This window comes from Platichthys flesus, chromosome 8, assembly GCF_949316205.1.
Source record: "Platichthys flesus chromosome 8, fPlaFle2.1, whole genome shotgun sequence".
Taxonomy (NCBI): domain Eukaryota; kingdom Metazoa; phylum Chordata; class Actinopteri; order Pleuronectiformes; family Pleuronectidae; genus Platichthys; species Platichthys flesus.
The window spans coordinates 27,133,754-27,144,800 of NC_084952.1; positions in this window are offsets into that span (position 1 = coordinate 27,133,754).

Below are 11,047 nucleotides of genomic sequence, written 5' to 3' on the forward strand. Positions count from 1 at the left end.
TTTGCATGGTCTGAGGATTTGTTCGCAGAGTACGAACAATTTGATCACAAGAACATATTGATGAATCCCAGATTCATGCATCGTGTGTGTCTGCATACATGAATGAGCGATTTGATATCGAACATTATCTTAAAGACCGCCATTACTTTTACCTGAAGTTCTGGGACTATCTTACAGAAGCTACGCAGTTAGGTTATAGTAATTAGCCGCTTATGGTGATAAATTTGTCCCTGGACAAACATGTTCACTATAAGCTGTTTCCCATGAATATGTTAAACTACCTTACACAAAATAATACACACACAATCATTTATAGACACAATATATGAATGGTGTTATTAAACATTTGTCATCAACTTTATTATTTAATGACATGCCCAATTTAGACTTAAACCTAATGTTCATACAGTGTATGAAGGCAATGGGGGATGCATGAACATGCTCTCAAAAGTCCTTCTCCCGCGGAACAGATTCTGAATGACAGGTACACAGACTAAAGAGTAAAAGAACTGCTTTGCATGCCACAACTGCTGTTGAAACTACGAAGTCTGACTGTCTGCTTGAACGGTAACAACATTATGGACCATAGTGCAAGAACGCAGTACCTCATGGTAGCACAGGCACTTGCTAATGCAGCAGCCAAATTAAAGATCTCTTATGTTATTATGAGAAGTGTAAAAGGTTTTTGGTTCATTATGAATTTGTAGAAGAGCAAATCAGAAAATGATGGGTTGATACATTCAAGAAAGTTGATGGCAGAAACACAGGTGGGACATGTTTCGAAGTTATATTTGCATTTGGGGAGGCATGTAATGACCACTTGCATATAACAATTGGATTTGTTACACAAAATGTGGTGACACACATGTTGTACAGTGACAGTCATTCAAAGAAAGAAAAAAAGAAAAAAAATGATGAATGTCATTATATTCATTCCATATGAAATCTACAGCAGTAATTGTAGTTGCATTCTTCTGTAATCTGCTGATGAAACTTTAACCCACATTCCAGTAAACACTTGATCAATAAAAACCAAACTCCACTAGGGGTGTGAATGACTGCTTAAAGACATGATGCAACTGCAGCCAGTGGAACGGATGGGTCTGTCACATTAATGTAGATTTTCAGAGAGACACTGTTCTAAGTTGAGATGTTAAACCAGCAAAAAACGTTGTGCATTTTGAGTGGAATATGTATTGAAATGAAAACTGTGTAGATTGTGCTGCTCTATGATGGTCAGTCGATGGCATTTAGGTTTATCTGGAAGTAGCAGAATAGCACTTTATGGCAGGGCCTCCAACAGAGATCATGTGAACTCGTCCTCACCACCACACAACAAGCAAGGGGGTATTTCTTTTTCACCTTTTCAAGCTCATGATTACTTGACTTATTTGAATCAGGTCCCTAAACCCATCTCAATCCTTATAGTATGATGTATATTGGTCCGTGATGGCTATGGTAACAATTTTTAATAAAGACAGTGTTGGACTATAGAATCTAATGACTGTCTATAATATGCTGTATAATAGGTTAAACTGGCAAACATTAAGAAAGGGCTATTTAGTCCCATCTATGATGCATTTGATGGAAAGTCTAGGATTTCACACTGACTGAGCACTTAGTAATTATTACAAAATTATTACATGAGAACTCAGTAATCACGGGTTGTACCACACTATCTTGTTACTCAGCATCCAGTTTTATCTTTACACACCTGTAAAGTTTTGTTACTGCATCTTGCACAGAAGCTGCCTCTTACTGGGCTGAAATTGCCTTTTTTTAAATATCACACACTATAGATTAGGTGTTTCTTGTTCTCATACTTGCTCAGGGAGCTGTTGTCATCCCAGTGTTGTTTTAATCCTTTTTACTATCGCAGTGTCATCAGACTTCAGCCTTTGAATTTCTGTACACATACACTCCTTGGCTGGTAGATGACTTATTCTGTCAGGATACTGTTTTGTTCTTTTATCCCAAATATGAGAAGAGCCGGTCTTGGTTTGGTTCAATAAGTATTTATTAAGAAACAATAAAAATGTAAGAAAAGCACAGCACAGCAATTGGCGGCCAACGCACATAAAAATATTATCTCAGTGTTGCACAATGTCCTTTAACTCTATTTACATTAGTTCTACACCAGGGGTGTCAAACTAATTTGAGTTAAAGGGCCACATACTGCTCACTTTGATCCCAAGTGGGCCAGACCAGTAAAATCATAGCATAATAACTTCGTACCCCCCCTTTTTTTTCACCGCCGCCGCCAAGCCCCTCCGCCCTGGATGACGTTCAGGGTGGGGAGGCGTGGTGGCGGCGGATACCAACATGAAACCACCATAACTGGGGTCCGACCCGTCTTGGAACACGGACCTAGGAGTCTGACGCACGCATTGAAAGTGAAAGGTGAGGGCAGGCGCACGCCGGCTGGGGTGGGATTCCAGCCCCTGAGGGCTCGGTGCACACCACTGCGTAACCCCGTAACCCAGTTATCAATCAATCAATCAAATTGTATTTGTATAGCCCATATTCACAAATTACAATTCATCTCATAGGGCTTTAACAGGGTGTGACATCCTCTGTCCTTAACCCTCAGCAAGAGTAAGGAAAAACTACTAAAAACCCTTTTAACAGGGTAAAAATACGTAGAAACCTCAGAGAGAGCCACATGTGAGGGATCCCTCTCCCAGGACGGACAGAAGTGCAATAGATGCCACGTGCAGGAAAACATCATCAAGATTAAAGTCTTCAAGATTAAAGATTAAAGTCTCTAGCAGCATTTGATGAGGGTAAGCATCCCGAAGGACAACTCCAACATGAAAGGCCAAGCAGTCCCGCTGCAATCACAGTCCATGGTCAGCAACCAGCAGGACCACGATCCACCATCCAGACCAGAACGCCACTCCAGTCCTCAGTCACCGTCCACCGCAACCCACCACGAGCCGCCGCCATGGTCCTGGTCCAATGCCCGTACCCAATGCCAACGCGACACAGGGTCCGCCACCACCACCATGATCAGCCCACACCACACAGAATCCGCCACACAGGGTCCGCCACCACCACCACGATCAGCCCACACGACACAGAATCCGCCACACTGGAACCACCACCGCGACCCCCGGTGCGCGATCCACAAACCGCAATCCATGGTGCGGCCACAGAGGCCCTGGATCTGCGGGTGATAAAGCAAAAGGATTCCGGAGAAGGGGGATAGGGATGGAGAAGAGGAAGGAGAAGCTGGAAAAAGAAGCTCTGTGTGTCATGTGTCATAAAATGGAACAAGCACTAATTAGCTCTAACTATAACCTTTATCAAAAAGGAAGGTTTTGAGCCTACTCTTAAACGAACAGATGGTGTCTGCCTCCCGAACTGAAAGTGGTAGTTTATTCCACAGCAGAGGAGCTTGATGGCTAAAAGCTCTGGCTCCTACTCTACTTTTAAAGACTTTAGGGACGACAAGTAGGCCTAAATTCTGGGAGCGGAGTGCTCTAGTGGGTTTATAAGGTACTAACAGCTCTTTAAGGTAAAATGGCGCCATATTATTAAGGGCCTTGAAGGTGAGGAGGAGATTTTTCAATTATATTCTAGATTTAACTAGAAGCCAGTGTAGCGATGCTAACACAGGAGAAATGTGCTCTCAGATGGTCTATAGCAGGGGTCACCAACCTTTTTGAAACTGAGAGCTACTTCAAAGGTACTGAGTAGTACAAAAGGCTAATTGTTTGATACAAACTTCCTGAATAACAAAGTTGCAAAGATCACCTTTTAATAATAATAATAATATATGTGAAGAGACTGTGTCTGATAACGTCAATGTTAATTATTTCTCACAATAATTATTAACAATGATTTCCACAACAATGATGGTAGTAAACAGATATATTAAAACATGCAACATTTATTTCTGTATATCTGTTTTTTTAAACTTTACTTAAATTCAACTTAATTGAAGTAATTTGGTGACATTTATCACTACATTCCTCCATCAGTCTGTACTTTTTCAAAATTATAATCGCTTTGTTACAACGATGATAAAGCTTAACAAAAAAGAACACATGCATTTGACTGGGGTGGAATGTTTCTTAGTGTCTTTTTAATTAGTTATGCTGCTAAAGGTCTAGAAGGTCGATAACATTAACTGGCGGTATGCATTAATTAGTGGGGCAGAACGGAACTTGTCCTATGATCTAAAATGGAAAGCGTTTAAAAAGTCATAGAGGTAATGAGGTCTGATCTACCTTTGTGGGCCACATGGCTTTCATAGTACTGCCATACAAACCAGTAGCCAGTCAGATTTACTTTGAGCCTCAGTGTACCCAATTCGGCCAGTATCATAGATTACAAGGCAAAAACACCTGAGGACACTAAGGTGCAAAGGGAATTTATGACACATGATACACAGGATTTTTATGGTGGATCATGATCTTGCTGGCTGCTGACCATAGACTTTGATTGCAGCAGGACTGCTTTATATATTAATACACAAATATATAGTAAACTTGACATCTATTGCATTTCTGTCAGTCCTGGGAGAGAGATCCCTCACATGTGGCTCTCTCTGAGGTTTCTACATATTTTAAACCTGTTAAAGGGGGTTTTAGTAGTTTTTCCTTACTCTTGTTGACGGTTAAGGACAGAGGATGTCACACCATGTTAAAGCCCTATGAGACAAATTGTGATTTGTGAATATGGGCTATACAAATCAAATTTGATTGATTGATTGATGAACAAGAAGGAAGACATCCTCTGCTTTTTTTTATCCTCTGTCTCTCTTCTCAAAGGTGCAAAAACCATCCCACCTTTGTCCTTTAGCATCAAGTTGCGCCGTAAAGCCCATACCTCACCTCTTTCCGCTTTCGGGAGGCACTTCAAGTCCTTAAACCTGGGTTCAGACACTGTCGCAATCTTCAGCATCTTCAGATTGGTATTCTCTTTGCGATTGGCAAGGTCTCCAGTAAAGGTGTCTTTGAATTTCACCACGTAGATGGGATCATCATCAGATGACTTCATCACCCTGGACTGGTGGCACAAGGCTGGTAAGACCACTGAACAGGAAACATACTGCTCTCCTCCCAGTAGTTCAATCACATGTCTGCAATAAAAGGTGCAGGCATGTTTTAATAAGAGCCTTAAAACCATCACTTGTAAGCTTTATGCATACACACACACATAGGATAGGGAAACTGAAAAAAAATAAAATACTAGCAGAGTGGAAGCATAAGTGAAGAGAGAGAGAGGGAGCATAGAGTAGAATATAGGCCTTACTCAAAGAAAAAGACTGTCAGAGGGAGAGCACAGACATAGCCTACAATCTGAGGGACAGAGTACAGAGTAGTCCACACTAAGAAAACATTAGCAAAGGGAGAGTATAAGTAGGCCTACACATATGAAGATGCACACATGCAAACAAAACAGAGAGATGATATGAGAGAGAGAGCGAAAGAGAGAGAGAGAGTGGGGGTAGGAGACGTCGAGTACGAATATAGGCCCTATCGAAAAGAAAGGGAGAGCAGAGACAAAGATGGAATGAGAGAAGACAGGGAGAGGAGTAGCTTAGGCCACACGCAGAAAATAGTAGCAGAGGAAGAGAGTAAATAGGCCTACACACATGAACATGCACGCACGTGCACAAACACACACACACACACAGTTCGAGGAAGACAAAAAAATGCACATGAGAGGACGGAAAAAGTGGACTTGCTTGCATGGTTCGAGTAGCCGCTCCCACTTCTCCAGTTTAGCCAGCTCTGGTGCAGTCAACATCCAGATGTTGGTCTTGTGCTGAGCCAGGGTAGCAGCAAGCGGACCCTTGTCTAGCTGGATCTGTTTGATCACCTCCAAGGCAGAATTCTACCGGGTGGCAACATCTTGAACTAGCAACTCTTCCTGCTTTCCTTGTGCAGTTTTCTGTGCTCTCAACTCTCGATCATTGGACGGGCTGTGTTTGAATTGCTTAGTCCTCAGCTGTCTCCATCTTCAACTCAGGCTCTCCTAGCTATCTGACTGCAGGCACGCGGTGGTTTCGTGTTAGGGATAAACGCACACCGGAAGTAAACAAAGTTGGGCTAACTGCGTTAAAACATTTTAGCGCAATAATCTTGGCCACAATAATCTTTGACAACCCTAGTTTGAAGTCATCAGTGGATAATGATGTGAAATGTTGCTTGTCATCAATATAATCATATTATTTTTGCTGATGATAAAGAGAAGGGGAATCATGTAAAGTTAAAAGCGCACGGGAAGGAACCCTTTTGAACCAAAACACTAATTATTTTTTGTTGCACAGGAAGTCAACTGTTAATTGATTACTTGTTGAAGCCCTAGATTCTCACACCAAGTATGTGAGCGTTTCAAGAAGGGTCCCATGATCTCCATGATGCTCCATGTGATGAATGCATAGCTTAGGTATGAGTATAAGGATGTTCACTGACAATTGATTATCAAAATGTGCAACAATGCTAATATTAATATATATGAGGTCAGATTGAGAGTAAGTGTAGACTTGTTTTTCTCTTTCAGAAGCAAACATTCAATCACTGGAGGAGAGAAGTATTACCCAGTAAAGAAGGTACTGAAAAGCAAATGGCTCAAGGTTTGTTTTCATGTAATTTGAGGTAAAAAAAAGGCAGTTATCTGACCATGGGTTTGCTTGTAACGGTAAACATGTTTTTATATTTTTAAGGGAAATGTTATTGCCTCTAGGACCCTGCGACGTGCAGGCAAGATTGTGGCAGTATCTTCCCACCCGGGTCACAGGATGCTGCAGTCGATCAGGACCAAAACCTCACGAGACAAGACCAGCTTCTTCCCGGCTGCAGTTGGCCTTATCAACAAGGCCCGGGACCCCCACATGACTTGGACTTTTAACCTGCCCCCACACCTCAAGGATGTGTTACATTAACACATATTATATTATATTGCATTACATTGCATATTGCAAATTGACATTGCTCCCCTGTTTTGCATTTCACTTTCTACTTTACTTTTTATATATATTTTATCTTTTATATATTTTTATTTTATATATTGTTTTTCTTATGTGTGTTGTATTTATTGTGTTTTTATGTTTTCATGTTCGTTGTATGCACCAACAACCAGAGCAAATTCCAGGTAGGTGTAAACCTACTTGGCAATAAATACATTCTGACTTCTGATTCTGAGTATCTTATAAACCTGCATGTCTTTAGACTGTGGGACGAAATGGCACCCAGAAAAAAACAACACAGACAAAGGGAGAACATGTTAACTCTCCACAGAATCGCGTTTGAACCCAGTACCATCATTCCGTGAGCCAACCATGCAGTACAACAATGATAATTTGTAATATTCATAAATTTATGATATTAACATGTTTGTCAATTGTTGCCCGTCTTGAGTCCTGCAGTGTCCTCACATCAGTTCCATTTCAAGCCCTTGCCTTTTCATACAGTCCTTAAGTCATTTCAAGTTTCTCATATTGATAAACCAGCATATAAACTGTCAGAAAACTAGTCCTAAATTTAAAATTGGCGCCCCCTGCAACTGCAGGCTCCCCTGCTTGATGCTGTGTGACGCCGGATTCACACTGGATGCGGAAGCGATTCCAAAGCGTGGCGTAAGCGCAGCGGCAAGCCTTAAAAAACAGCTGGCTCCCATCCACTCTCATGTTAAACCGTTGTGCTGGTAACACCGGATGCTGAAGCCGCCAAGGCTGCCTAGCACCATTTTTTCTGCTTGACGCGAGCGTATCGCGAAAAAGGAGACACACTGAAAAATGATTTAAAACGATATTGATGAATTATTTGATATGGTACATACCACAGAGTTTAGTTTCTAATATGCACCCAGATAGTAAACAGTGGTTTGTTTTTATACATTTGGCTAACCCTTCCCATTCGGGAGGGGGGTTGTTAAACAGTCAATGGATGAGATCTTCTGATCACATGAATACAAACAATGCCTAGTTTTAGGCAATCAGGTCGATTTCCTTCAGTTATACAGGAAAACAGCATAATCAGGCTACTGTGTCTAGACTAATCAGTTTACTGTGTTTAGACTAATCAGAATACTGTGTCTGGAGTAATCAGGTAACTGTGTTTAGACTAATCACGTTAAAGTGTCTAGAGTAATCAGGCCAAGATTCATTCATTAGTACAGGAAACAGTATGATCTAGGTTACATTGTTAGATATTCAATCATGATCAATCAAAGGGGAAATAAACATGATTATATTATGGTCACATGTTGCATTTCCCTTACACCATCCACTACTACAGCCACACAAGCAGTCATATAGATCTATAGAGAGAGGGGGGGCTATGTATTCTCCACCTATGCTTGAGTGGAGAATACGTAATTTAACCTCGACATCGGACATTGGATGGAGCAAACAGTGGAGAAGTTATTCAACATGGATGACATTATTTAATAATTGGAGTGGAGAAGCAAAGTTCATACATGTTGTATAAAGACAACACCAATAAAGACAAATGTTGGGACACTGTTGCAGTTAATGTTAGAGCAGCAAGTAAGTAAATGCTTGAAAAAAATGATTAAATGCCGTTTTTACTGTAGGCTGATAGCGGCAAAAGTATGTGATATCATTAGCGCGGCGCTTCCGCGTTCGGTTTGAACCCTGGATGATAAGGGGGAAGGGGAGGGGGCGCGGGAGACAGTTCACATCTGGGTCTCCTAAAATGGAACGGATAAGGGGGGGAACAGGGAACGATTATGCGGTCACCAAGGGCAAGGTGAATTGGTTTAATCATAAATTCTGGACGAGTGACAGTGTTGGGGGATGGGAAATTTGTTGATTGTCAAGTGCAACTGTGCAAAATAGGCACAGAGATCATGTCTCAAGAACGGCTGACTGGCCTTGCCGGCCTTCATCAGTATCAATCATCAATAGGGGAGCAGATTTCATATGATTACATTATTGACGATTTTGCATCAAGGAAGGCCAGAAAGGTTAAATTTTAGTTTTAGTTTTAGTATGTGTTTTCTGTTCTTACTGTAATTGTGTAATAATTAGATTTTCTTACGTGTGATTATTTATTCTATATTGTATTTGTATATTATTCTTAATATTTTATATTATTGTATCTCTGCTCTTATTTGTATATTATTCTTAATATTCTATATTAATGTATCTCTGCTCTTGTTAACTTTTTTCTATATCTGATTGTATATATTTTTGCCACTTTTATGTTATAAACTGTGTTTAGCAGAATTGTGTGCATTGATTCTCTTAAGTTCTCGCACGATGGGGGTCTCGCCCGGGGCGCAATTCCATGTACTATGACTAGGACTTTTTCAGAATGAATGTTATTTTTTACCAGAGTAGTATTGATCTGTGTTACATAAATGTGAAGAAAAAAAAATGTTTAAAAACCGCTGTTTGGCAATTGGTGAGCTTGAAGGATAAGAATTATGTTTTAGAGTTTATGATCTTACAGGATTTCCTTCAACTAAGCACGTAGTTCAAATCTGATCATTCTTGTCCACCTGTCTGTCACTATATTATCATTTCATTGGAACTAAAAGTATCGTCAAGTATGTCCTATGCTGTTGTGTTGGTGAATTTAAATGCTCAAAATGCTAGTTTGAACGTGAACAAATCCTGTATTGCTTTCCATAAGTTGTGCCAACACCTAAAAAATATCATTAAGCTTTGGCTATACTAATAATTTGTGACGATTAGAATATTTTTGTAAAGACAGTGGACTAACTGGCAGGGTTAAATTGATGTACAACGCATAAAACACAAACTGTAAAAACCCGCACACATACACAAACACTGACACACTGGTGGACAATGGACAGAAACATAAGGACATACAGTTTCCAGGGTGGTTCAGAGACACTAACATACAGTCAAAGCATCAATTGAATGAATATCTCAATAATCTGTGCAAATGACAAATTTGTGCAATAAACAATCCACAGATTATACCATACTTAATATGGGCGGCCATCTGACAGGTTGAAAAGAAGTAAGAGAAGAGATAGAGATAGGGGGGAGGAGGATAAGAGGGGAGAAATAAAATAGAAGGAGCTTCAAATAAATTAATGAGGTAACAAGGTTCTACAGTTGCATCTGGGGCAGCAACGAATCCCGGCTTTGTATGTCGGGGGTGACTAAAGTTAATGTTGAGTCAGTGTGTGCTTTTGCAAAAACGATGTTGGACACTGGAGTTTTCTCTGGCCCGCTCCCTAACACAACAGGTGATGACATGTTTAGCCACATGTTGTCTTTTAGCCTCTGGCTGTCGAGGTTGGGTCCTGTAATGGTGTGGGCTTTGTTGATAATTGGCTAACTTTTTGGGAAAACCTGGTCTTGTTAGGAGAGACGCAAACATCCCACTTGGGATGGGGCATCTCTCTTATCTAGGAATATTACTCAGTCTATAACATGACAACCCAGAGTTGAGACCAGGAAGCAGAGCTGCAGTGCTTAACACTTCTCTGCGCTCCTTCTAGATCAGTCACACAACCACAAACCCATAGAGATTAAAAAAAAAAAAAAAAAAAAAAAAAACGATTTAGTGTCTCTCACTGAGATCTGGCTGCTTTCGATGAATAGGTCAGTCTAAATGAATCTACTCCCCCAATCATGTTAATTCACCCGTTGCCCGAGAATTTGGCCAAGAAGATGGAGTTGCTGCTATTTTTAACTCCAGTCTCAAAAACCTAAACTAAGCTACATCTCATTTGAAAGTCTTGTTCTTACTCTTCCACAACCATCTCTGACTACAAAGCAAAGACTGATGTAGTGTCTGCATCTCTCCCAGAGGATCTGAACATCATTTAAGCATGCTTTGAGAGTAGCTCCCTGGCTGTGGAGATCCAAGAGGCCTGCTGCCCCCCTCTATTATCCAGGGCAGACATGTGGAGATCTCTTAACCAGATCGACACACGCAAGGCACCTGGACCTGATGGCCGAGCTCTCAAGGTGTGTGCAGATCAGCTGGCAGATGTGTTCACAGACATTTTCAACCTGTCACTGCTCCAGCCTGCATGTTTCAAGGAGACCATCATTGTCCCTGTTCCCAAAAAAACAAAAATCCTCTGTCAG